The sequence below is a fragment of the Pristis pectinata genome, chromosome 10 (genome assembly GCF_009764475.1).
Source record: "Pristis pectinata isolate sPriPec2 chromosome 10, sPriPec2.1.pri, whole genome shotgun sequence".
NCBI lineage: Eukaryota > Metazoa > Chordata > Chondrichthyes > Rhinopristiformes > Pristidae > Pristis > Pristis pectinata.
The window spans coordinates 17,214,166-17,238,581 of record NC_067414.1 but is presented as its reverse complement, the minus strand read 5'-3'; the positions used below and the strand labels follow the sequence as shown (position 1 = coordinate 17,238,581).

The 24,416-nt window shown below is 39.6% G+C and overlaps 1 long non-coding RNA gene across 1 annotated transcript in view; it reads left to right on the top strand.

Moving 5' to 3' along the window:
- LOC127574967 (uncharacterized) overlaps positions 1-24,216 on the top strand; it is a 484,855-nt gene extending 460,639 nt beyond the window's left edge. Inside the window, exon 5 of the long non-coding RNA XR_007956980.1 lies at positions 24,097-24,216. This is a non-coding gene — a long non-coding RNA (uncharacterized LOC127574967). The remainder of the gene's footprint in view (positions 1-24,096) is intronic.
- Positions 24,217-24,416: the final 200 nt, after the last annotated feature.

Below are 24,416 nucleotides of genomic sequence, written 5' to 3'. Positions count from 1 at the left end.
ATTCACCACACCACAACTAGAATATCTATGTAGTTTTGGACTCTGTAGTTGAAACATAACTTTGTGGACAAATCTATTCTTAGAAGACAGGCATTTTATTGATTTAAGAGCATTCTTTTCTTTCAGTCATGGCAAGTGACAAAGCAGTCTCATGAATGCAATAATTAGACACAACAGATCTGAAGAATATGACTTAAGTAAAATGAACAAATCATGCCATAGAATCTCAGACTCTTGTAAGTTTTGCATTTAGAGGTATTTAAAAGAAAGTTGGAAGTATTTGAATATATAATGTTTCTAAATGTAATGGGATATTATCTGGCTTCTCTCTTCTGGAGATGAACTCTACCTGCCTGAAAGGCAATTGGAAAATCAGATGCCGAGTGGCATGCAGTCTTATGGCTAGTAATGTTAAATTGTTAGAAAATTATACACAGCACATATTGCATGTTTCATCGGGTGCAGTGGCCTTTTGGGAGCTGGAAATAATAGAATTAAGCACAAAGGCACAATGCACTATCATTAGGTTATAGTTTTTGGTATTTTTTAAAAGTGTTTCCAATCCTTTTTTGAATAAATGGTCTATTAATCTGTCCAAAAAGACTGAAGAAAGAAAGTTGATGCAGTTTGTATTAATCCAATACTGCATCCAATTTGATGCTAGTGCACTACCACCTATCTTATAATATATGGTATAAAAACAAGCCTTCAGTCCACCTGGCCCATGGCAGTCAGTATTTATAACTACATACAGGATTCCTCCCTCCTACTTTCACCTACACCATATCTTTTTATTAATTTTACACAGGTAAAAGCATCAATACTTTTTAACTCATCCACAGAATGTGGTAACAAGTTCCACATTCTCACCACTCTGAATAAAGAGATTGTCTGCTGAATCCACCATTTAATTTATCAGTGATTTTTTTATATTGAACAGGCTTAGTTTTAGCCTCTACTAATAGATGTTTGTTCAGCCTGTTTACCATTTCATAATTTTGTATACTTTTTGATTATCTTTGAGTTTTCTAAAGAGCTCCAGGCTGATATCTTGACAGACATAATCTTTGAGTCTGGTATTAACCTTGTGAATATGTTCTGCACCTTTTCCAGGTTCTCTTTATCCTTTTATAACACAAGGACAAAAACTAAGGTTTAATATCTGTACTTTTATACTACCAGTACTATAAATATTTGACAAAAAGAAAGAGTTGTCATTTTTCAAGACAGAAAGGAGAATGATTCAAGCTTAGACATTTCTGAGTTGCCGTGAACTCAGCAGCACAGGTGACTATTGGACAAATAGTGATCATACATCTGCTAATTCATGAACATCTGTGAGAAAATGAACAAACTAGTTGTTCAGAGGTCGATTATCCCAGGACAGGGACATCACTGGAGTACTTCCTCATGGCAGTGTCCTAGTCCCAACCATCTTCAGCTCCTTGATCAGTGACATTCCTTCCATCATAAGATAAGAAGATGCTCTGTTTACTGACAACTGCACAATGTTCAATTCCATTCATAACTCCTCAGCAAATGAAGGTATCTATGTTTGCATGCAACAAGACCTCATCACTTCTGAGGCATTAGATGGTAAATAGCACATAATATCACTACAGAAGTGCTAGACAATGATTATCTCCAACAATAGAGAATGCCACCTACCAGTGATACTCAATGGAATTACCATCGCTGACTTCCCCTACCCCCACCTTCAACCATTGACCAAAAACCCAAATGGACCAACCACATTGCTGTGACTGCAGGAACAGGTCAGAGACGGAATATCCTGTGGTGAGTGACTCACATCCTGACACTCCAAGACCTTTCCATCATCTAAAAAGGCACAAGTCAGCAGTGTGATGGTATACTTTCCATGTGTTTGGATGAGTGCAGCACCAACAACTCTCAGAAGTTCAAAGCAGCCAGCATTACTTGCACCCATTCACCACCCTAAACATTCATTTTCTCCACCATTAGAACTCACTGGCTGCAGTGTGAACTGTCTACAAAATGAACCACAGTTAATTGCCCAGGCTGCTCCAATAGCATCTCCTAAATTCACGACCTCTACTACCAAGAAGGACTAGGGCATCAGGTGCATGGGAGCACCGCCTGCAGATTCCCCTCCTGACTTGGAAACATATTTCTGGTCCTTCATCATCACAAGATGTTAATCCTGGAACTCCCTCCCCAACAGCATTGTGTGAGTATGTTTACCAGGACTGCAACAGTTTATGAAGGCAGCTCACCAACATTTCCTCAAGGGCAGTTAGAGATGGGTAATAAATGTTGGCCTTGCTAGTGACATCTACATCTCAAAAATAAATAAAACCTCCATGCTTTGTGGGATCTGACGCTTAAAGTATTAGAACTTTATCCCCAATCTGGAGCACTGAGTATGCTGTACAGTAGTGTCAGCACATTGTACTTTCCTTCAATATTCTTTCAATTGAAGCTAATGGAATTTTTGAAGCAGAGTACAATGCTTTGACGATACGATGTAACACATTTAGTGCTACCAACTGGGGATGAATTTCTTTAAATCTTTCATGTATTCACTACATTCTTTTGAGTTGGTGACCTATAAATATGACCTTGTTGAAAATGATGTGTGGTGAACTTTTGATGGAGCTTTATTTCACTCTTTAAAATTTATACACTTTGTCAGTATCCAGAAGTTAACTGTCAGATCTCTCCAATGAGTTGAAAGTGCAGCTATTGTTTGCAGTGCAACCAGCACTATTGTCCAATATTCACTTAAAATACGCACATTTCTCTTAAGTGAAAAGACATTTAAGATTCACCTTACGTAATTTTTTTTTGATATTCACCATTTTGTTGGCAAAAAACTTAGGCACCTTTCATTAAAATGGATTCCCCTCATAAATTAGGGATAAGGCACGAAGGATGCAATGGACTTCAATGCTGGTCTTCATCCAGAGGAAGTCAATGGTTAAGGTTCATTGTAGAGACGGTAGAGGAATTTATTCTGTCAAAACAAAACAGAAACCTCTTTGCATGTCAGACAGGATTTCTATTGTAGCCATTCTCATCTGAGATTAGGCCCCTGCCAATAGTCCTCCATTCAGTTTTAGTGGTAGTATCTTCCCATTAATGTCTCTTATCTTGGTCAAGTTATCTTGATCAAGTGCATTCTCTGTCATAGGTCACTTACCCCTCTTGAGCTTCTTTTGCCATCAATTACATCACAGCTGATCTGTGCCTTGCCTCCATCTGGTCATCTTGCTTCTCAACCTTTTATACCTAATCTATTGTCTCATTTGAATTTTCAGCAGACCAACAGCATCAATCGTTTGTTGGGAGCAGAGTTCTATATTTCCATCAACTTTTGTGAAGAAGTACTTGCTGAAAACATAGATCTTATTTTAAAGTTATGCCTCCCTGTTTGGGATTTTGCCACCAGAGGAAATCACTCTTCCTGGTCTTTCCTTTTTTGCAAGTTGCTTTTCATCCTTCAAGTCATATGTTTTTTGTATAGGAAGCTGCTGAAAACATGAACACTGTAAGTGGCACAGTGAGAGAAGCTGCTTTTGTATAACCTGAATAGAATAGTCAACCTGAAGGCTATCAATGAAAATTGCAGCCTGGGAGTTTCAGTGGAGGACTGAGACACTGGGATTGGGGGTTTTAATTAAAGGGTGAATTCATTGTCAAGTCAGACCCAGAAAGAGAAATAAAAAGAGTAAAACAAAGATTATACTGAGAAAGAGAGAGACTATAGGAGTGGAATGACCAATAAAAAATGGAAAACTTCAAAGTTGATTTCTTTGAAAAGTCTCCTAAAAATTCAAAACCTCAATGAATAAAATTCCGTACTAGCTTCAACCACAGTTAACTTTTGATGACAGAGAGGGTGAAATTCAGTTAGCCTGCTTTCTAAAGGATAGTTATAATGACAAAAGTTAACTCTTCATGGTGAATTTAATGGCAAATTATAAGAAGTTTCTGAAAATTGGGGGCTAAGTATGAAATCCCATTTTCACAGAGCATCACAACTGGGACAACAGATTTTGGATATTTCCATTTATCTATGCATTTGCTCCTTGCTGTATCATTTATGTTTTAGTAACGGTAAGTGATGTTAGCCTTACCATCACTTTGAATGGAACATTTTCTCATTAAATAATAATCATTTTTTTGCTGATTTGTGTTTCTCAGCTGTAGTTTTTGCCATTACACAGTTTATTTAGCAGGCTTGAAGTCTGGGTTGAAAAAAACAATCTCATTATACTTCCCACATCAAATTTCATATTGAATTGCAGGTTTTACTTGTCTCCACAGTGCTGGTTTAGTGTTGGTAGTAGAATGAGAGCATCAATTGGAGTTGTTTATCTAATTTGGTAAGGAAACATGAAGCAGGCCCTAAAGGGATTTAATATTCTCTTTAGTCAGAAGCCAGGAATAAAACAGATAATTTGCATGTAATCTTTTGCAAACAGTTTAAAACCCTGACATTTGAGAGTAAATATGTTTTGGTTTATTTTTGATAAAATCATTAATTATTTAAGAACTAAATATGTCAGAGGGTGCTAATTTATTTCTAAAAGAGAAATTTTTGATGCTTACTGATTATGAAAATATTGTCATGAAAGGTTTTTGTAATAACAACCTGTTAAGGCTTGTTTGACTAAGAAGTGTTAACTATTTTGTTATTTATTTGTTATTCAAATATAACCCATTATTTTTATTATTGTTCACATTCATTGCAAAGTATTTTAGGTTAAGCCACCTGAAAGTAAAAATCTCATTTTGATAATTGGCACTCTTATTCCATAAAATTTCAGAGAGTAGTATGATGTAAAATGAGCATTATATAATGTCACCAAAAGCTGTCAACACAACAACAGAAGAAGATAAGCTCAATTTTAATCTCTTACTGCCAGCAATACATTTTATTGAAAGACAAAGATGCAATTTGGTTCCATTTGCTGAAGAAAAGCGTCCATCAAAATCTCATGTAAAAAAAATGTAATATTAGATAGAACTAACCAAGACCATTTTTCCCAGTGCTGCTTTCAGCATGACAGATACAAGATACATTCTGTCTCAACACTGTTACACACATCAAACTTATGCTTAGATAAAACTTCACTACAGGTGCCATTGTCAAATACCAAGATTGCACCATAAGGGTTTACAGTGCTTTTGTAATGATTCTGGGCAGATATGTTATCTGTGTTGACCAAAGCTGCCTGGAGCAATCGGTCAGTCAGTTCTTGTGAGGATGGTTGTTCTACGAGTATTCAACCTTGCATGGCATTTTCAACTGATAACCTGTTTCACTGAGTAATAAATTTATTTCCTATAAACAAGAACTTGATCTTCCAAGAAGATGATATTTTGAAAGTAAATCACCTCTTTCACATCCCCTTCCTGGTGGTGCTGCCGTGTTCTTGAACCCTTAATTCTACCTCTTCCATTATTGTCACTTTAGCATTTCTTTTTGCACTACTTCAGTTTGCACTACCTTACTTTGCACCATCCCGTTGTTTTACACTCATCACTGTATTTATTGTTGTATTTATTATTACCGTGTATACTGTTTACTCTGTGAGCTTTGTGCGAGCAAGGAATTTCATGGCAGCCTGGTGTATATGACAATAAACTAATCCAAATCTGAATCTGAAATAATATCATGCTTGGATATTGAAATGGAAAGGTACTTCTATCCTACAGCATAGTGTACTTTAGCCAATTAATTTTTGGAATAGAAATCTTTCTTAAATATTCTCTGATGCATGACAGTAATCCATGGATCAGCAGGAATCTTGGGTCTCCAGGAACGTGCCTGGCTAAGTTATACATCTGGATGTTCATGCTTATGCATATATGTTTATGGAGGTTTATAAAATTATGAGGGGCATAGATATGACAGCTGGTCAGAGTCTTTTTCCCAGGGCAGAAGAATCCAGAACTGGAGGGCACAAGTTTAAGATGAGAGGGGAGAAATTTTAAGGAGATCTGAGGGGTAGGTTTTTCACACTGATGGTTTTGATTACATGTAACAACCTGCCAGAGGAGGTGGTAGTGGCAGATACAATTACAATGTTTAAAAGGCATTTGGACAGGTACTTAGATAGGAAAACTACAGAGGGATATAGGCCTAATGCAGGCAAATGGGATTAGCATAGATGGGCATCACAGTGGGACACGAGGACCTATTTCTATGCTGTATGATTCTCTGCTTAACATGTTTATCACACATTCCTGTGCTTCATTTTAGGATACAGTTTCAACATAATGAGCATGTAGGATAATAGGCTGTAAATGATTTCAGAGGAGCATTGAATGCCGTAACATATCTGAAATATAGTTCGGAAGGGCTGTGCTGCTGAGAGGTTGGAGGCCAGAGGGAGAGTGTGTAAGAGGCTAACTATCAGATAATAAATGTATTGAAAAGAACATGAAAGGGAAAGGTGATATAAACTTCTCATACATTGGGATAGTATTAAAGATTTAGACAGACAATAAATATGTAAACTACTTTACTGAAAACGCAGAAGAGCACTTTTATAGAAGTTGGATACGTTCACCGGTGATTCGTGATACACTTTTCTCATGCCTCTACTAAGTTTAACCACTGGTTAGTAGTTCTTGGCTTTGATGACCTCATTTCTGCTTTATCTATTGACATTTAAGTCTGTACTGTTTATTCCTCTCCATTGTTCAGTCTACCCCACTGACTAGTTTGTTTTCTTCTTTCATGCAAAGCGTGCTTATCATCTGAAGCTTGAAGCTCTCCAAAAAGTTGTTATTGCCGGATTGGTGCTCTTTCTCTCTCTGTCTCTCTGTCTTTCTATTGGTCTGTCTTTCCCACATTATGTCTTTAATCTCTCAGCAATACAGCCTTTATTGTCTTGATTTTATAATGACTGGAATGTTCAATGGTCCTTTGAAATATTATTCTTTTAAGATCTCAGATATGTTTTCAGACATGCTGTTCTTCGATCCTACATTCTTGGTGTGTTGAATTTGCAGTATCTTAAGTCCGATGCTTTAATGTTTTAAAATAAAAGTGGTATTGGGCTTCTGTGAATAATATTGAGCAGTTTCAGAATTAGCAACTATTACTAAACAGCTTAGATTTCTTGCAGCTTCCAGCATTGAGACTTGCAGCTGGGAGCTCATCACTGTGTGCACTGAGCCTTTAGCAGTCCCTAAAGGCACAGTGCACAACACCACCAGCATTCTTCCAGTTACTTCATCGTGACTGCCATAGTGATCCCTGAGAGCAGGGAACATAATCCCAAGTTTACTGAGAGATTCGGGAGATGGAAGGAGAGATATCCTCTTTTCAAAGTTCTCCTGGCACATCCAGTCTGTCTGCTCTTATAACCTGATTGTGAAGTAGATAAAGTCTAGTCTTCTGGAGTAGGGAATGCGAACAAGCTTCCTAACACAGCAATGACCAGCAAGCTGTGATATATGGTATATTCCTGAGGCCAAGAAAGACCTTGACTTCCACTGTGAGAGCGGTGCAGGAACATGTGTGAACTTGTACGTGAGGTTTTATGAGGTCACAGGTGTGAGAGAGGGACCACCATGTGGAACCACAGCCTGCAAAGACAATGATCCTCTGAGAATGTAATAAAAGCCTGGGTGGATAAGATGAGGATGCTAAGCACTTGTGTGTCTCCCAGTCTGTGGACCCAGCAGGTGCCTGGGAGGCATCTTTTCTACACTCATGTGATCCAGGAAGAGCAGAATTTGGTCTAGACAAGTGGGCACTGCAGCAACACGTTTAAGGATGGAAGGAGGAGTCATTGTTGAATGTGAGCAGGAAGCAGAGGAAGCTGTATGCAGCAGTCTGACTGAGACTGCAGGATTGCTGTGTTTGAATAACATTGTTTCTGAGCCTTCAGTGACAATAAAGTTGGTTCTTCTATGAAGAAATGGCATGCATTATTTTTCTGATCAATGTGGTTAAAAATCTTGCTGTTGATGAATTTTGGGCATAGCAGTAACATTGAATACATTTGGGTGAGTTTGACGGCAGTGAACTTTATATTTTTGCTATAAATGACCACACCATGATATGAACTGCCTCTAAGACATCCAACAACGTGCAGCAAGTTGCTTTACTCTTAGCTAAAATGATATTCAATTGTGCACATGCTTTTCATGGCTGGTATCTATGACATGTACCTTTGATATACGCAAAAGCTACAAGGTCATGGATTTTATTAGTTCACAGGAGAGATTGAAAAATACCAAAATTGCAAAGCTGTTCTCCCTGCATAGTTAGGCTGGTAACCAGGTTGCACATCAGTATGATTATCCATGGCATCAGATCGATTCCATGTAACACAGTATCATGTGCCCAGTACTTACTCAAAATATGCTGTTGTTAATTGCAGAAAGTGAGAACTAATTGCAACCTGATGCACATTTTAAAAAATCTTTTTTTTTCATTTTTAATTTCATTACTATAGGGGTTTTCCCTTTGATTTGTTTTTTCATTCAGAAAAAGCATTTCCACATCTTTATCATCTTAGCATTAGGCTATGGAGACATACAGCCATGTGCTTCCTTTCATGGCTGCAGAAACATAGGAACCTTTATATTGTGAAAAAACATTTGACTGCCTCAATCTTTAACCCTGGATCTCAGCCTCCATTGTTACACATTTTGTTTCTAAGCCAGGCATATCATCACCACTACTCTCCTAATATTCTTCTCTGGCTTGGTGTCCTCATGTTCTTGTCACTAAATCCATCCAACGTCAAGGTGGATTTTCAGACTTCATGAAATCAAGCATTATGAAGATCAGGCAGGGAAGTGTTGAAGTCAAAGATTAGATGAACCATGATCTTATTGGATAGTAGACCAGGCTTGAGGGGTCAAATAACTTACTTCAGCTTTTTTTAATATATAATTTTGTGTTTAGCAATGCTCCTGTGTAGTGTTTTGGAATGTTTCATTGGTAAAGTTTTTGTGCGAGTACAAGTTGTTGTTGTTATAAGTCTTGTGACTTAGTGAGGAAGAATGATTTAAAAACAGATTTTTTTGGAACATTTTTACTAGAAAAAAGGCAGAGAAAGAGACACCCACCAGACTTATAAAGTCTTTAAAGGTCTGAAAACTCTTGAGATGTTGCTAATAGGTTTATAGATTTTACATAATACACTCAATGCTGAACTATCCAAAATCCTGAGATTGCCAGAGAGGAGGAATGCAGTTCACAAAGCCCATCAAGAGTCAATAGATTACTCAGTGACACAAAACAGACCTTAGCATTTCAGAAGATACAGTAGTTAGATTGACTAGAAATGGCAATCCTTTCCTCATTTATAAAACAAATACGTTGATGGAGAGAAAAGTAAAAAAAAGTTCAGTAGTTTAAAGGTAGAATTCCTAATATAGTTTGAAATTTAAGAACTTTAGTAAAAAAAAGCAGAGCGAGGAGTTAAAATCTTGTGCATCCTACTTTCTCTTATGTTTTGTGTGCAAGAATGACCTTGTGTTCCTCTTTCTTTGGAATAGGTCAATGTTCCGGTTTATTAATCTGTGGTAGCTACAGATTGCAACTTTGTAAAATTTAAATAAAAGTTGTTGCTTTGACCCACAAGGATGTTGCCAATACTGGAGAATTTGAGTCATGGGGAAAGGTTAAACATTGGAATTGTATTCTTTAGAACTGCAGAGGCTGAGCAAAAGCTTATTGAGGTTTAGAAAATTATGAAGGACTGGATAAAGTGAGTAGGAAAGATCTCTTCAGAAAGGTGATATGGAGGAGTTGATTGAAAGTAATTGGAAAAGGGTATAGTGGGGAGATGAAGTAAAATAGTTTTGTCCAGCAGCTGAAGAAGTTCAGAACTCACTCACTGCCTAAAGAGGTGATAGAGGCAAGCAACCCTAATCTTTCAGCAGAAGTTGGAGATGTACATAAAGAGGTGGACCTGCAGGGCTGCAAACTGAGTGCTGGAAGGTGGGGTTAGGCTGGCAACTCTTTTTTGGCACAGGTACAATAGGCCAAGTGGCCTTCTCCTGCATTGTAAATGTTCAATGTCTGGTTTATAATTTTGCTAAGAAAAGTAAATGGTATTTCCATCTGCAGTATAAATTCTAAAGGGTGATTTTTTTTTCCAGCCACTGGCTAAAACCAAAGAGAAAGGTCACTGCCCATTAAGCTTGCCTTCAGGGAAAATGACTCCTTGTACATCTTGAAATAAATATAGACTGACCGCAGGTTAAGAACACCTAACTTACGGGCACCCCCTACATACAAACGAGCTCCCATAGTATTATTAAATTCAAAAGTCTGACTGGCATACGTACATTCGTTCCCATGAGTGGCAGAACTAGTTTCCTCTCTCCCTCCACTTTTAGTAATTGTTCTTTCTTATTAGTCTTATGTGCTTTTGATGCCATTCATTACAATACTGTGGAGGCACTTTTACCATATCAAGTGATTTTTGCATATTTTCCGACTTATGGGCAAAATTGACTTCTGAATGTCTGTAAAAATGGAACCTGTTTGTTACCCGGGGATGGCTTATACTTAAAAATCAGATTTAATTGTCACATTTTCCTTTTAGTGAGTGTCCTTTTGGCTGTTGGATTGTGACATTTCTGAGGATTATTGAATAGTGGATATATTGATCCTGTGGTTATTGACATTACTGATGGCATTTTATATGAAGGGCTAATGAACGGGAATTGGTATTTCAACAATGGTGATGGTAGACCAGGTTCTCCTTTGTACTGCAATACCTATTGCACACAAAATGGAACTGCAAACGAAAATTAATCAAGCAGAAAGAGTGAAGGACCTGGTCTTTTATTACTGATTGTTGTTTATTTGCAAACTAAAATTAGCTGAAAATTGGCATAACCTGGTGTAAAGCATTTTTTCATACAATTCTTTGTGTCCATGAAGGGAGTTCAGCAAAGGTTCACCAGACTTGATTCCTGGGGAAGTAGGACTAACATATGAAGGGAGATTGAACAAATTAGGCTCATATTCACTTGAGTTTAGAAGAATAAAAGAGGAGCTCATTGAACCTATAAAATTCTAACAGGACCGGAGAGACTATATCACAAACTAAGGATAAGGTAAGCCATTTAAGAATGAGATGAGTAAAACATTTTTCTTCCAGAGAGTAATGAATTCTACCAGACAAAGCAATTGATGTCCTGAAGAAGGGTCCTGACCCGAAAGGTTGACTGCCTGCTTTTCTTCATGGATGCTGCCTGGCCTTCTGAGTTCCTCCAGCATCATCGTGTTTTTCATCAGGAGAGCTCACTGGTTCTTTTTGATCTGAGATTATTAGATTAATTTTGGGGGCAGGCATTAAGGGTTAAAGAAATAAAACAGAGGAGTGCAGGTAACATATAGTTCAGACATGATCTCATAGAATGCCAGTATAGGTTTGAGGGGCTTAATGGCTTATTCGTGTTCCTGTATAATATCCATCAGTCATCTTAACTCCAGAAAAGATCGGTTGGGTTTCCTACTTATACCTCATTTGAAGGATGGTACTTCCAACATTCTTTTGCTGCTGGATTGAACTGTTTAACTAGGTTATGAAATCAAATTATGCAGTTAATTTTATTTAGTTTGATTTGAATAAGATAAAATAAGATAATGTTCATAAAAGAAATATATAAAAATGAGATAGTGTATGGGAAAGAAAGGAAAATGGCAGATAGATTAAATGAAGATCAGGATTTAATGTTATTTAAATTTAAAGCATTTCAGTATTTTTAAAGGTTAAAATTAATGAAGATAATCTCATTATTTGAATAATCTTAGAACTGATGTTAGTGTTTCTATCAGCAGTGCTCCTGAAAGGAAGACAACAGTGGAAGTATTGTTAAAGTTCAGCATTAAATAGTGTAATAGCTTTTCCCATTTCCAAGTCTGGTACCAGATCATGACTATGTTTTTAGCCAAATTACAAGAGCTGCTATTATGGCAACTCAGAGTGTTCTATTGACTGAAAGTTATCAAACAGAAGCATTATAGATTGCTTGTGCAGAGCTTATTCAAACAGGAGCATGACTCCATCTCCTGTTTCTAGTAGTCTGCATATCACATCCATAGTATCCAATTCTCTGCGCTTACTCAATGACATCACAAAACAAGGTGATTTTGTGCTCACAGCAACCAGGGATTGCATTGTTATGCCCAATATACCAACATTAGAATTAATAATCAGTAAATGACTAATTTGCCTGAAGGTCTAGATGCTCCCTTCCCTCAATCATTCACCTTAACCTTCTCATAAACCACAGTCATAATCTCCTGACCATCAAAAAATCAGGGAGAAAAACATCCAGTGGCAACAAAAGGAAAACCCCTCTCTGACCCTCTGGGACAAACAAATCCAGTCCAGCAGTTGCATGTAAATAAAGATATTTGTAATAATATTTATATTTTGTATAATAAAAGAAAATGCTGGAAATACTCAGCAGGTCAGGTCACTTCTATGCGAAGAGAAACAGAGTTAAGCTTTCAGGTCAAAGACTCTTCGTCAGAATCTTGTAGAGGCCAGATGTCAGCTCTCAGATACCTCCTCCTACCTCCCTTTGGATCAAGACCCAACCATTGAACATCAGGCTACTGTCACCAGACAGTTATGACTAATTTCCTTGGGAGATCTTCTCTCCTGTGCTTTTAGCCTTATAGCATCCAAGCACTGACTGCTTCTATTTCCTGCCCAAAATCCCTAACTTTACAGCCTGGCAGACCCATTGTTTCAACTTGCTCTTGCCCCACTAAGCTTCTTTCTCCCTACCTTGATTCTACCCTTTCTCCTCTGGTCCAGTCCCTTCCCTCATTTATCTGTGACACCTCCAATGCCCTCTACCACTTTGACCATTTCTAGTTCCTAAGTCCCAACAGACTTATCTTTAGCATGAACGTACAAGCCCTTTACACATCAGGATGGTCTAAGGCCCTCCACTTCTTCCTGGAGCAGAGGCCCAACTAATTACCCTCCACCAACACAGTCATTTGCCTGGATGAAATTGTTCTCACACTGAACAACTTCTCCTTCAACTTCACTCACTTCAGATCAAAGGTGTAGCTTAGGGCACTCACATGGGCCCAAGATATGCCTGTCTTTTTGTGGGATATGTGGAAGAGAGTCCTACCCAGACCCACTCACTCAACTATTTTTTCCAGTACATCGATGACTGCATCAGTGCTGCTTCCTGTACTCACACAGAACTCAATAGCTTCATTACTTTTGCTGCCAGTTTCCACACTGCCCTCACCTTCATGTGATCAATCTCTGACTCTTTCCTTCATTTATTGGATCTCTCTGTCTCCATCGCAGGAGATGGACTAGTTAATGACATCCATTATAAGCTTACTGAGTCCCACACAGCTATTTCAACTTGTCTTTGTCCCACCCTCCTGTAAGGATTCTATTCCATTCTCCCAGTTCCTCTGTCTCTGCCGTATTTGTTCCAATGATGACACTTTCAGAATAGGTGCCGCTGAAATGTCTTCCTTCGCCTTCAATTTTGGCTTCCACTGTGTCATTGTTAACAAAGTCCTTCACCACATCCCATCCATTTTCTGCATCTCTGTTCTCACCCATTCCTCTTCAGGGGCAGAACAAGTATAGTGTTCCCCTGGTCCTCACCTTCTACCCCACCAGCCTCTACATTGAATAGCTCATTCTCCACAGTTTCTGACACTTTCAAAGAGATTCGATCACCAGGCGCATCTTCCACTCTCCTCCCCTTTCAGCATTTTGCAGGGACAGTTCCCTTGGCGACTCCCTGGTGCACTCTTCTGTTCCCACCAACTACCCCCCTTCTTACTGCACTTTGCAAATGCAAATGATGCAACTCTAGTTCTGATGAGTAGACTTAACCTGAAGTGTTAACTCTGTTTCTTTCCTCTCAGATGCTGCCTGACCTGCTGAGTGTTTCCAGCATTTTCTGGTTTTATTTTAGATTTCCAGCATCTGCAGTGTTTTTGATTTTCTCCTTATGTGTTATATGACAAGCTTTTGGTTCCAGTCAAAAGCTGGTCTAGCTTTTCAAACCTGTTTAAATATGTGTAGAAAGTCAGGACCCACTGCAAAAGTTGGTAACACATTTAAAAATAAAAAAAACTGCAGATGCTCAAAATCTAAAACAAAAACAGAAAGTACTTAAAATAGGGTTCTAGTACTAGGGAATTTTAATTTCCTGAATATTAACTGGGATTGCCTTACTGTTAAGAGCTTTGAGGGGATAACCTTTTGAGATGTGTTCAGGAGGACTTTTTGTCACAGTATGTCGAAAGATCAATGAGGGAAGGAGCACTACTGGACCTCATCTTGGGCAATTAAACTGGTCAAATGGAGGGAGTGTAAGTGAGGGAACATTTTGCCTTGGTAGTCTCCAACCTGATGGCATCAACATTGATTTCTCTAACTTCTGATAACCACTTCCCTCTGTTTTCCCTTTTCCTGTGCCCTCCACCCCTTCTCTTTCCCCTCCCCCACCTTCACGACCTGTCCACCTCCTTCCCTTTATTCCATAGTCTACTGTCCTCTGCTATCAGATGCCTCCTTCTTCAGCCCTTTGCCTCTTCCACCTATCACCTCCCAACATCTCACATCATTCCCTTTTACCCCCCCACCCCCCTACCTACCTAGCTTCTGCCTCTCACCTGCATTCACCTATCAGATCATGCTCCTCCCCCTCCTCTTATACTTTTATTCTGGCTTCTGTTCTCTTCGTTTCCAGTCCTGATGAAGGGTCTTGGCCTGAAACGTCGACTGTTCATTTCCATCCATAGATGCTGCCTGACCTGCTGAGTTCCTCCAGCATTTTGTGTGTGTCGTTCCAGATTTCCAGCATCTGCAGTCTCTCTTGTGTCTCCATTTTGGGAATAGTGACCATAATTCCATATATTTCAAAGTGCTTCTTGAAAAAGATAGAGGTGGACCAAAAATAAATGTCTTGATTTGGGGGAAGGCCAGTTTCGTTTGAATAAGACAGGACCTGGCTATGGTTGACTAGGCAAGTCTACATCTGCATAATGGGGAGCATTCAAAGGAGGAATAGCAAAACTTAGGGCCAGCATGTACTCCCACTCTGACCTATCAGTCTGTGGCCTCCTGTACTGTTTCAGTGAGATCCAAGGCAAGCTTGAGGAACAGGACCCCATTTTCCATCTGGGCATGTTGCAGCTCAGATATTGAATTCTCAGAATATTGAATTCTACAACTTCAGGTAACTTGAGTTCTCTCTCTGTATCAGTCATCCATCTGTGATATTAGCTCACATTGTTGTTCTTTCCTTCCTTTTTTCTCTCTGCAAGTGGAGGACATGCCCAACCTGACCTGCTGGGCCTCTTCACCTGTTCTGCATTTCATAACTCCACATTCTTTTGTCTGTGTTCTTCTGTCTCAGTTCTTTTGTCTACTTTCTCACTCTCCCATTCACTCATTGACCAGATGATCTTATTTACAGCTTATCCCCATGGTCACTCTGGATTTTTCTAGCCACAGATGCGGCCTGACCTACTGAATATTTCCAGTATTTTCTCATTTTGAAACACATTTCAAAAGTTTGCCACTGCCTGGAGAACCAGGAATGCCTGACATCCACTGTAATCCTACACTTTATTTCATATTTCTCATGACATAAAGGAAACCGATCAGCCCATCGGATCTACACCAGCTTTCAGAGCATTCTCATCAATCTATTCCTCTCTCATATACCCATCAACTGCCCATGATTCTTCTTTCACTCACCTACACTAGGGGCAATTTACAGCAGCCAATTAACCTACCAACCAGCATGTCTTTGGCATGTGGGAGGAAGCTGGAGCATCAGTGGAAATCCATGGGGTCATGGAAAGATAGTGTGTAAACTCTGTGCAGATGGCACCTGAAGTCAGGGTTGAACTGGGGTCACTGGAGCTGTGTAACAGGAACACAAACTGTTGCCAGATTTCAAGATCCCTTTTCTACACTTCAAACATAAAATCTATGTACTATAATTACTCATTCCATTTCTGCAAAGACTCCTGCTGGATCTGAGTGGGTGGATCCTCCTTTTTTGATGAACCACTTATCCCAGGTGTACATCTCTTGCATGAAATGATATAAGAAAATGCTCCAGAATCTGACAGCAAGTTGTGGTATCATGATAAATTCCGTCAGTTCTCTTCTATGTTAGGATTTGCCCCAAGGGTGTAAAATAGTGCACCCCATGGGACAGGAAAATCTGAACTAGCTAAGGTCATCCATTTGCTTGATTTTATTCTGGTGATAATGGGAGCTTCAGCGTTGTTTAAGATTTTAAAAAATGGCAAATTACATTATTCAGGACCTGTCCATTTATGTCTGTATCCTCAGGCAACTATTTCTGGAGTCCGTGAGGTTGGCAGTAAGAAGACACCGGAGTAACACTATTGCCATAAGAATCAGAGGTGCAAAGAGTTTTTAAACTCTGCCGGTTATTATGATTTGAAATGCACTCACTGAAAATGTAGTGAAAGCTGATACAGTAGAATCTTTGAAAAGAGATTTGGAGGTGCTTGAATAGGAATAATTTGCAGAGCTGTGGGAAAATGGCAGAAGAATTCAGCTAATGATAGAATTATCTCAAGGAGCAGCCAGTGTCACAATGAGCTGAATGTCCTTCTTTTCTGCTATATTATACTCTGATCTTCTGAACTCAAAAGGAGTACCAATTAGCCTCCCAGCAACTAGTGGTGCTTGCTTAGGAAAAGAGAGCATGTTGGCCAATCCTCAGATTTTCCTTCCAGATCTCTTTCCAGTCCTCAGGAAGTATCTGAATTTGTACTGGCACTTCTTCCTTGTTTGCTTTTGGCATTGTAGTACATATTGCTATTCAAATCCTGGTGAGAGTTTATTCTTGCCCAATGTAGAGAGCAAATGGCACATTATTTGTAAATAAAGCAATTAGCCATACGGGGACTGTATTGTCATTCCTGGCTCTTGTGCAGTTGTGAATAATCACCATTTGTTCATGGAATGTAAATGCAAATGGCAGTATATTTAAGTTTAAGGGTGCCTTCAACTAATTCTCTGCACTCCTCTAACCTTTAACCACCCAAACTTTCCCAACTCCTACCTCACCACCTCATCTGAGAGTCCCAAACCAATTCCTTTTTGTTCCCTCCAATTATATAAAACAACTTGGCTGTTTCCTGTTATAAATATCCTTGGAGAATATCCATATTCTATTCAAAAAAGCAACAAGAAAACAAAATCAATGTCTGACCTTAGTTTAGTAACCATTTGCATAAAATAGAAATCTGCATATTTTAATTTTGAACATTTGTGTCCAGGTATTTTTAAAAGGTAAATATATGATTGTTTGTTTATGGTATAATCCATTAGTAGAAACATAATCCAAACAAGCATCCAGAAATCAACATGTACTGTAGAATAGTACAGAAGTATCCTTGAAAGTGATATTTCATGAATTTTGGGCAAATATCCAATATGTGTCCTTAGGTGCACCCATCGTTAAGAGACGAGAAAAGTCTTTTCAGAGTGTTGAAGTGACAGCATTTTCAGGTGTATCTTTTTTTTAATAAATCTGGAGGAAGCATGCACCTTTTCTTCCTTTTCTTGAACCACAAATAAAATTGTGGTAATGAAAAACCTGCAACATGGCAATTCTGTTGAGAGAAATGCATTTGTTGTTCAAATGGATTTTTCTACTTCTTTAACCTCACAGGAAATAGATGACCTCTTTATTTTATGTGTAGCAAGTAAATAAAATTCAGATATTTTTTGTTTTTACTGTAAATGTGGTTCAGTCATTTTGGTCACGAGGCTGCCTGTTTCTTTTTTTCAGTTGACTTGCAGATATTTGTGTGAGATGATTCATACACTTGGGATTCTTCAGAGTGTACATACAAATTGTTTTGGTCAGGTATTTGTTGCAGTTGGCAAGGTTCCTGGAGAACTTGCTCTTCTTGCTGTTTTAGCTGACAGCAATATGGTTTGAAGTTTTCCATTCTTTGCCAAGGTTTGACTATTCAGTGTTGCAGAGAATTACATTGAGCTATGGCCACAAGCCATTCATTAAGATCATGGCTGATCTTATGCGTTATGCACTTCCTCACACAATCCCCACATCTCTTGATTCCCTCGGTGTCTATCGATCTCAGCCTTCTATATACTCAACAACTGTGCAACCACAATTCTCCAAGGTAGAGAACACCAGCAATTTGAAACTCCTTGAACAAAGAAACTTCTTTTCTTCACAGTCCTTAGTGGCCAACCCCTTATCCTGAGATTCCCAATTCTAGACTCAGGAGCTACAGGAAACAGTCTCTCAGAATCAGTGAGGTCACCTCTCATTCTTCCAAACACCAATGAGTGCAGACCCATCTGATTCTGTCTTTCCTCATAAGATCCCAAGAACCGCAGGATTCAGTCAAGTGAACGTAAAGTGATCTCAAGGTGACTGAATCCTTTATCAGGTACAGAGACAAAAACTGCACACTCTAGTCCAAATAGGATTCAGCAAAGCCCTGAAGTATCTCAACAAGACTTTTCCAAGTGCTTAGATTAGAAATAAAAGAATACCATATTTTGAGTAAAGAAGATTGAAATGTACCTTGACCTGAATAAAGCTTCAGATTGAAATTTTGTCTTGGACCAATACTGCTCACTCCTGGGCACATAAGACACTTTCATCTGCAAACAGAGAGCATGCACGGATGATAGTAATCCCAATGTAAAGATTGTTCAGAGTCTACCATTGAATCTTTATCATGTCTGTTACACAAAGAAACTGCATGGGGCAAAACAGAAAATCAGTTTGTAATAGAAACAAAGTGACCCTCACCTGGTGTAGTGGTTCGCGCAACACTATTACAGCACCAGCAATTCCGGCCACTGTCTGTAAGGAGTTTGTCCATTCTCCCCATGTCCAGGTGCTCCGGTTTCCTCCCACATTCCAAAGGCGTATGGTTTAGGAAGTTGTGGGCATGCTATGTTGGCGCCGGAAGCGTGGCGACACTTACGGGCAGCCCCCAGAACATTCCACGCAAAAGATGCATTTTCCTGTGTGTTTCAATGTTCATGTGACTAATAAAGATATCTCATCTCGTCTGTATTATTTAAAGAAGTAATCAATCACTTGTAGCTTTGCTGGTGTTATGATATTGAGTGTACCATCTGAGAGCGCTAAACTTAAGTCAAGACTTTAAGTTCTATCTGGCATAAGTATCTACAAGTACTCTCACTTTCAGGAGATTATACTATATCAACCTACACTTCAAGGATTGGTTTATTTCACTACTTTAGTCTCTACGGAAAGGTCTAGTTGTCAATAATCATTATTTCAAGTGGTGGGTCCCTCCTTCCAACCAAGGAAAAGATACTTCCAGTTAATGAAGCAGTTTAAACACAGCTTATTTTAAGTGAGACATGCTTAATTCTAATAAGTAATTCTTAACAACGACTTGTAACTTACAAAGGATTTCCAAACACAATTACAACTCTTACAAGCTGAAAAGTCATACCAACAATTTGCAGATGAACAAGTTGTCCGTCGGAAACACCAAAGGCTGACAAATGAATTCTAGGTCTTCTTTCTGTAACCCCTTCTCTCTGTCATTCCCCCTACCCTGACTGCTTTCTAACATTCATACTGTTTTTTCACTTAGTTGACATCATTGGCATGTGATGTTTTTTCAACCACATTTTCAGGCCAGGTGACTGGCGTGTTTAATTAAGTAAAGATGGATCCCATTGTTCTCTTGTTTATGTGAGGAGGCTGAGCAAGGAGTATTGGTTAGAAGTTTAACTTAGCAAACAACAAACATCTTGAGCCTTGGACAATTTCTGCTGTTTTTGCAAGAGGGGTTTTAGCTTAGTGAGCAACCACTTCTTGACCTTTGGACTGGTCAAGCTGCTGTGCTAAAATGTTGAGGTTAGCAATGAACCTTTTTAGGGTCTGGAAGGTGAATATCCATCACACTGGGAAGTCTATTCAGAAGAGTGCCTCAGGACTCAGCATGCTTGACTTTGAAATTACCTTATCTTTATCTGATAACAACACAAAAGGAAGCCATTGGGTCTATGCTGGCTCTCAAGGTAGCAATCCCCTTAGTCCCATTCCCCTCCTCTCCTTATTTCCTTATACCCAAGAAAATAGGAAGAGAACATAGAACATAGAACATTACAGCACAGTACAGGCCCTTCGGCCCACAATGTTGTGCCGACATTTTATCCTGCTGTAAGATCTATCTAACCCTTCCCTCCCACATAGCCCTCCATTTCTCTATCATTCATGTGTCTATCTAAGAGCCTCTTAAATGTCCCTAATGTATCTGCCCCTACAACCTCTGCTGGCAGTGCATTCCACGCACCCACCACTCTCTGTGTAAAAAACTTACCTCTGACATCCCCCTTATACCTTCCTCCAATCACCTTAAGATTATGCCCCCTCATGTTAGTCATTTTCACCCTGGGAAAAAGTCTCTGACTGTCCACTCAATCTATAAAATGGGCAACCTAGTCCCTCAAGCATGCCCTGCCATTCAATATGATTATGGCTGATCTCCCCCAAATCAAATCCTCTTCAGTGCAAATTCTCCATCACCCTCAATACCCTGAGATTTAAAAAAATTACCTATCTCCTCTAAATACCTTCAGTGATCTTGCCTCCCCAACTTTCTGCGGTAGAGAGTTCTCAAGATTCCCTGCAAATTATTCTAATGCACACATTCCCATCAACTCCCATTGATTCTTTCTGCCATTAACATATAGGATACCGACATACTTCTGGGTCTGTGGCCATTTATCATTGTTTCCTGATGAAGATCAATGGAGGATTTAAACATCCTGTGCTCTCTGCCCATCTTTCATTTGTCATCTCAGGTGACTTAAAACATTTCGTACACATCTTCAGAACTTGTGCCCCAGGCCAACTCAATGAAAGATATTAAATTCTGCAGCATCTTTCACAATCTCGGGAGACCCCAAGGTCATTTGCAGATAAAGAAACATGTTACAAAGTTTACTCTGGACTGTGCTGAGGTCATAAATAGGGCTATGTGTGTTAGTCTTAGTTCAGTGCTTATGTTCTCTGAGGCAGAAGGCAATGGGATAAAGTCACAGACTTGAGACAATCCAGGCTGACATTCCTGATGTAGAACTGAGGGAGTTCAGAGTTGTCGTTCGGATGGGATGTTAACCCAATACCCCACCCTGTCCTCTCAAGTGGACATAAAAGATCTCACAGTACTTCTTCAAAAAGGACAGAAGTATTCTCTCCAATACCAACCTTTCAAAGAACATAATTGTAAACATTATGTAGGACAAAGTACTCTGCTTAATTTTAAAAAAGGTGATCAAACACCTGTAGTTTTGCGGGAACTTCAGGTGCATTCCTACTCTGTTCCTTCCAGGGGCCAGAGGAGTGCGGGCGCAAGTGTTTCAAGGCTCAATATGCTGGGTGCTGAGGTAGGTGGGTAGCAGCATTACTTGACCTTACTGCCTCTTCATCACAAAGAAAGGATCAATAGACGAGGCCCGGTGGCAATACAGACCCCAAAGGAGGAATAGATCTTGCCCAGAGACCCTTTCCCATAAATGTACAGGGAGCCGCACTCCTCCCCTCAGCTCTTGTATCTGGAGGCTGTTTACACAGCATTTCCAGAGGTCTGTTACCTTCTGCAGGCAGAGCTCCAGCTGCAAACCTGTGCTTGCACTGTCCTGAACTGAAGATCTCTGTCATTATGAATTTCCCACATCTGAATCCTTTCAAATGATGGCAGCTGATCTATGCTATGTATCACATTTACCATGCCTTGCTGCAGTTCGTGGTGTATGGAAGGGAAGTAGTGTCCTTCTCCTCAACTGGAGACTGGCAAGTGTTATGGGCAAGCAGACTCACCCGGGTTTAGGACTTTCAGAACTTTAGGCAGTGAGAGATATGGGGCACAGCAGTAAACCCAGTAAACCCAGAGCTGTGCAGAAATTGAAAATATCACACCCTGACCTTGGAGCTGCTCTACAATCACAATATGAAATGCCAGAATCTGGGAAGCACTCATGGTCATTCATTTGCAGCCAGTCTGTGGCAAATACCATGTACCACCAGACTTAAGGACAGCTTCTACCCCACTGTGATAAGACTATTGAACAGTTCCCTTATACGATGAAATGGGCTATGACCTCGCGATCTACCTTGTTGTGACCTTGCACCTTATTGCACTACACTTTCTCTGTGTGACACTTCACTCTGTACTGTTATTGTTATTACCTGTACTACATTAATGCACTCTGTACTAACCCAATGTAATTGCACTGTGTAATGAATTGACCTGTAGAATCGGTATGCTAGACAAGTTTTTCACTGTACCTTGGTACAAGTGACAATGATAAACCAATACCAATACCAATTTCACTTGCTGTAGCAGACAGTGGATATAGATTGGACGTAGGATAACAATGGCGGTCTCCTCTTTCCTAGGCTGCTCATCCTGACCTTATAGTTGTGCTGCAGAGTGAAATTAGGACAGCGGACACTGGACCTCTGGAAACCTAAAGGAGAGGTTCATCAGAACTCACAAGATGGAGTTCCTATGTCTTGATCAAGGAGCACCTAGTCTTACTCTTGTGCTTTCTAGACTTTGACAACAAAATATGAGACCCTTTCCAGGTACTATAATGAGGGCACAGCCCTTGCCATTTTTGCAACAGTAGGTGCAAACGCACCTGGGGGTGGAGGAGGAGGAGGATATCAACAGCTGGTGATGAAGAGAGGTGGTTGTTTGATGTGCTGCTCGGGATTACCTCATGGCCCAGAGGATCTCTTGGATATCTCACTCCACTGTCTCCATGCCCAGACAGAAAGACATAGTTGATCCAATGCTATCAAACCTTGTCATTGTATGGTTTAAAGTTTAATAATTACCATGACAACACACTAATCTTTGACAGCGATGATCCACTTCATGTGGAAGGCGCACAGTTCCATTTGAGAGCAGCTTAGCCATTGCCCACTCTGCAATCTACAAACATCTTGGGGACCTTGAGGAGTAAACATCAACCAGGCACATGCTGATGTCTGGTTTAATAGCATGTGAAGGGGTATTGTCTTCTTATCTTTACAGCTACCTCTCTATTACTGAGCCTGATGTCCACAATGTAAAAGAAATCTTGACAAACCCCAATGATGCTAAGGAAAGCCCTTATCTTGCCTAGATACATATAACTTCTGACAGAAGGAATAAAACAAAAAAGCTGGAAATATTCAGCGGCCTAGAGAGCATGTGTGCAGGGAGAGACTTAGTCAACATATTAGTTTGATGGCCTTTCACCAGAACACCCAATGCAAGGACTCCATTGATGGCAACATTGAGTGCCAGTATATAATCGAATGTCAGAACCTTGGGGAGGGTATCTTTCAAACTGTTCCACCATTGAAGATGGCCCCAAGTCCACCTGTTGCCTGGCTACTTGAATATTTCCAAGTTTCACAAGCTTCTCATTTAGCCAAAAGGCAACTACAAAGGCATTCTCCAAATGCCAGTAGTGTTGTAGGGTTTATTATTGAAAAAAGGTGCTGAATTGCTTCTGATTTCATTGATATGAATGCAAAATCACGTATGTCCAGCAAAATATTGGGAAATGGCAGACTATCTTCCTAAATGGAAAATAATTGGACTTTTGAAGCTGATTGACTGTTCTTTCTAATACATATTGCCAGTGGGTACAACTCTAAGCCGTGCACCAAAGAAAATTTACCATTATGTTTATGCCATCTTTGTAATTGTGTAATAGCAAATGATGAAATACTTCTTGAAGCAACATCTCATGATAAACCAATGAAAGTGACCTCTGTACAATGTCACAGAACTTGAAACCCATAAGACGCTGCTTTCAGCACTGTTTCAGTTCAGCTTTATTTCTCTCTGCCAAACATAAATCCCTGTCAAAAGTATAACCAGGTTGGGTGCAAATGGATCATGATTTCTTCCAAACAGAACATTCTCTTATTTTCAGCAGGTACTGGGTCACATTTACTTCATTGTCCAGCCTGTAGCATGCTATGGTCAAGCGTATATAATGTGACACTCATTGCAGACATTTTGCTGATGTTGGTGTTTTTATCCCCAAGGTACTTCTTCAGCTTTGTGCTTGTGAACTGAGAAGACATCTGTCTGACAGACTAGCTTAGGCCAAGCCACTCAAGCTACAATTGGCAAAGCCTATGTGACATTCCGATTGACAAAGTAAGTGGTAACTTCATCCTCTGGGACTGGTTCAGTGTGACATGTTACTGTGCTGTGAAATCCAGCTTCCACTAGCATTGTAGTCGAAAGTCTGTGGCTTATTTCCCACAGATGAATTTTAAACAGAAAGCGAATGGCGGTGTTATTGCAGATTTAGTTCAGCAATTGTAATGGAAACCTTTTATTCAGTTTTGTGTATCTCGTC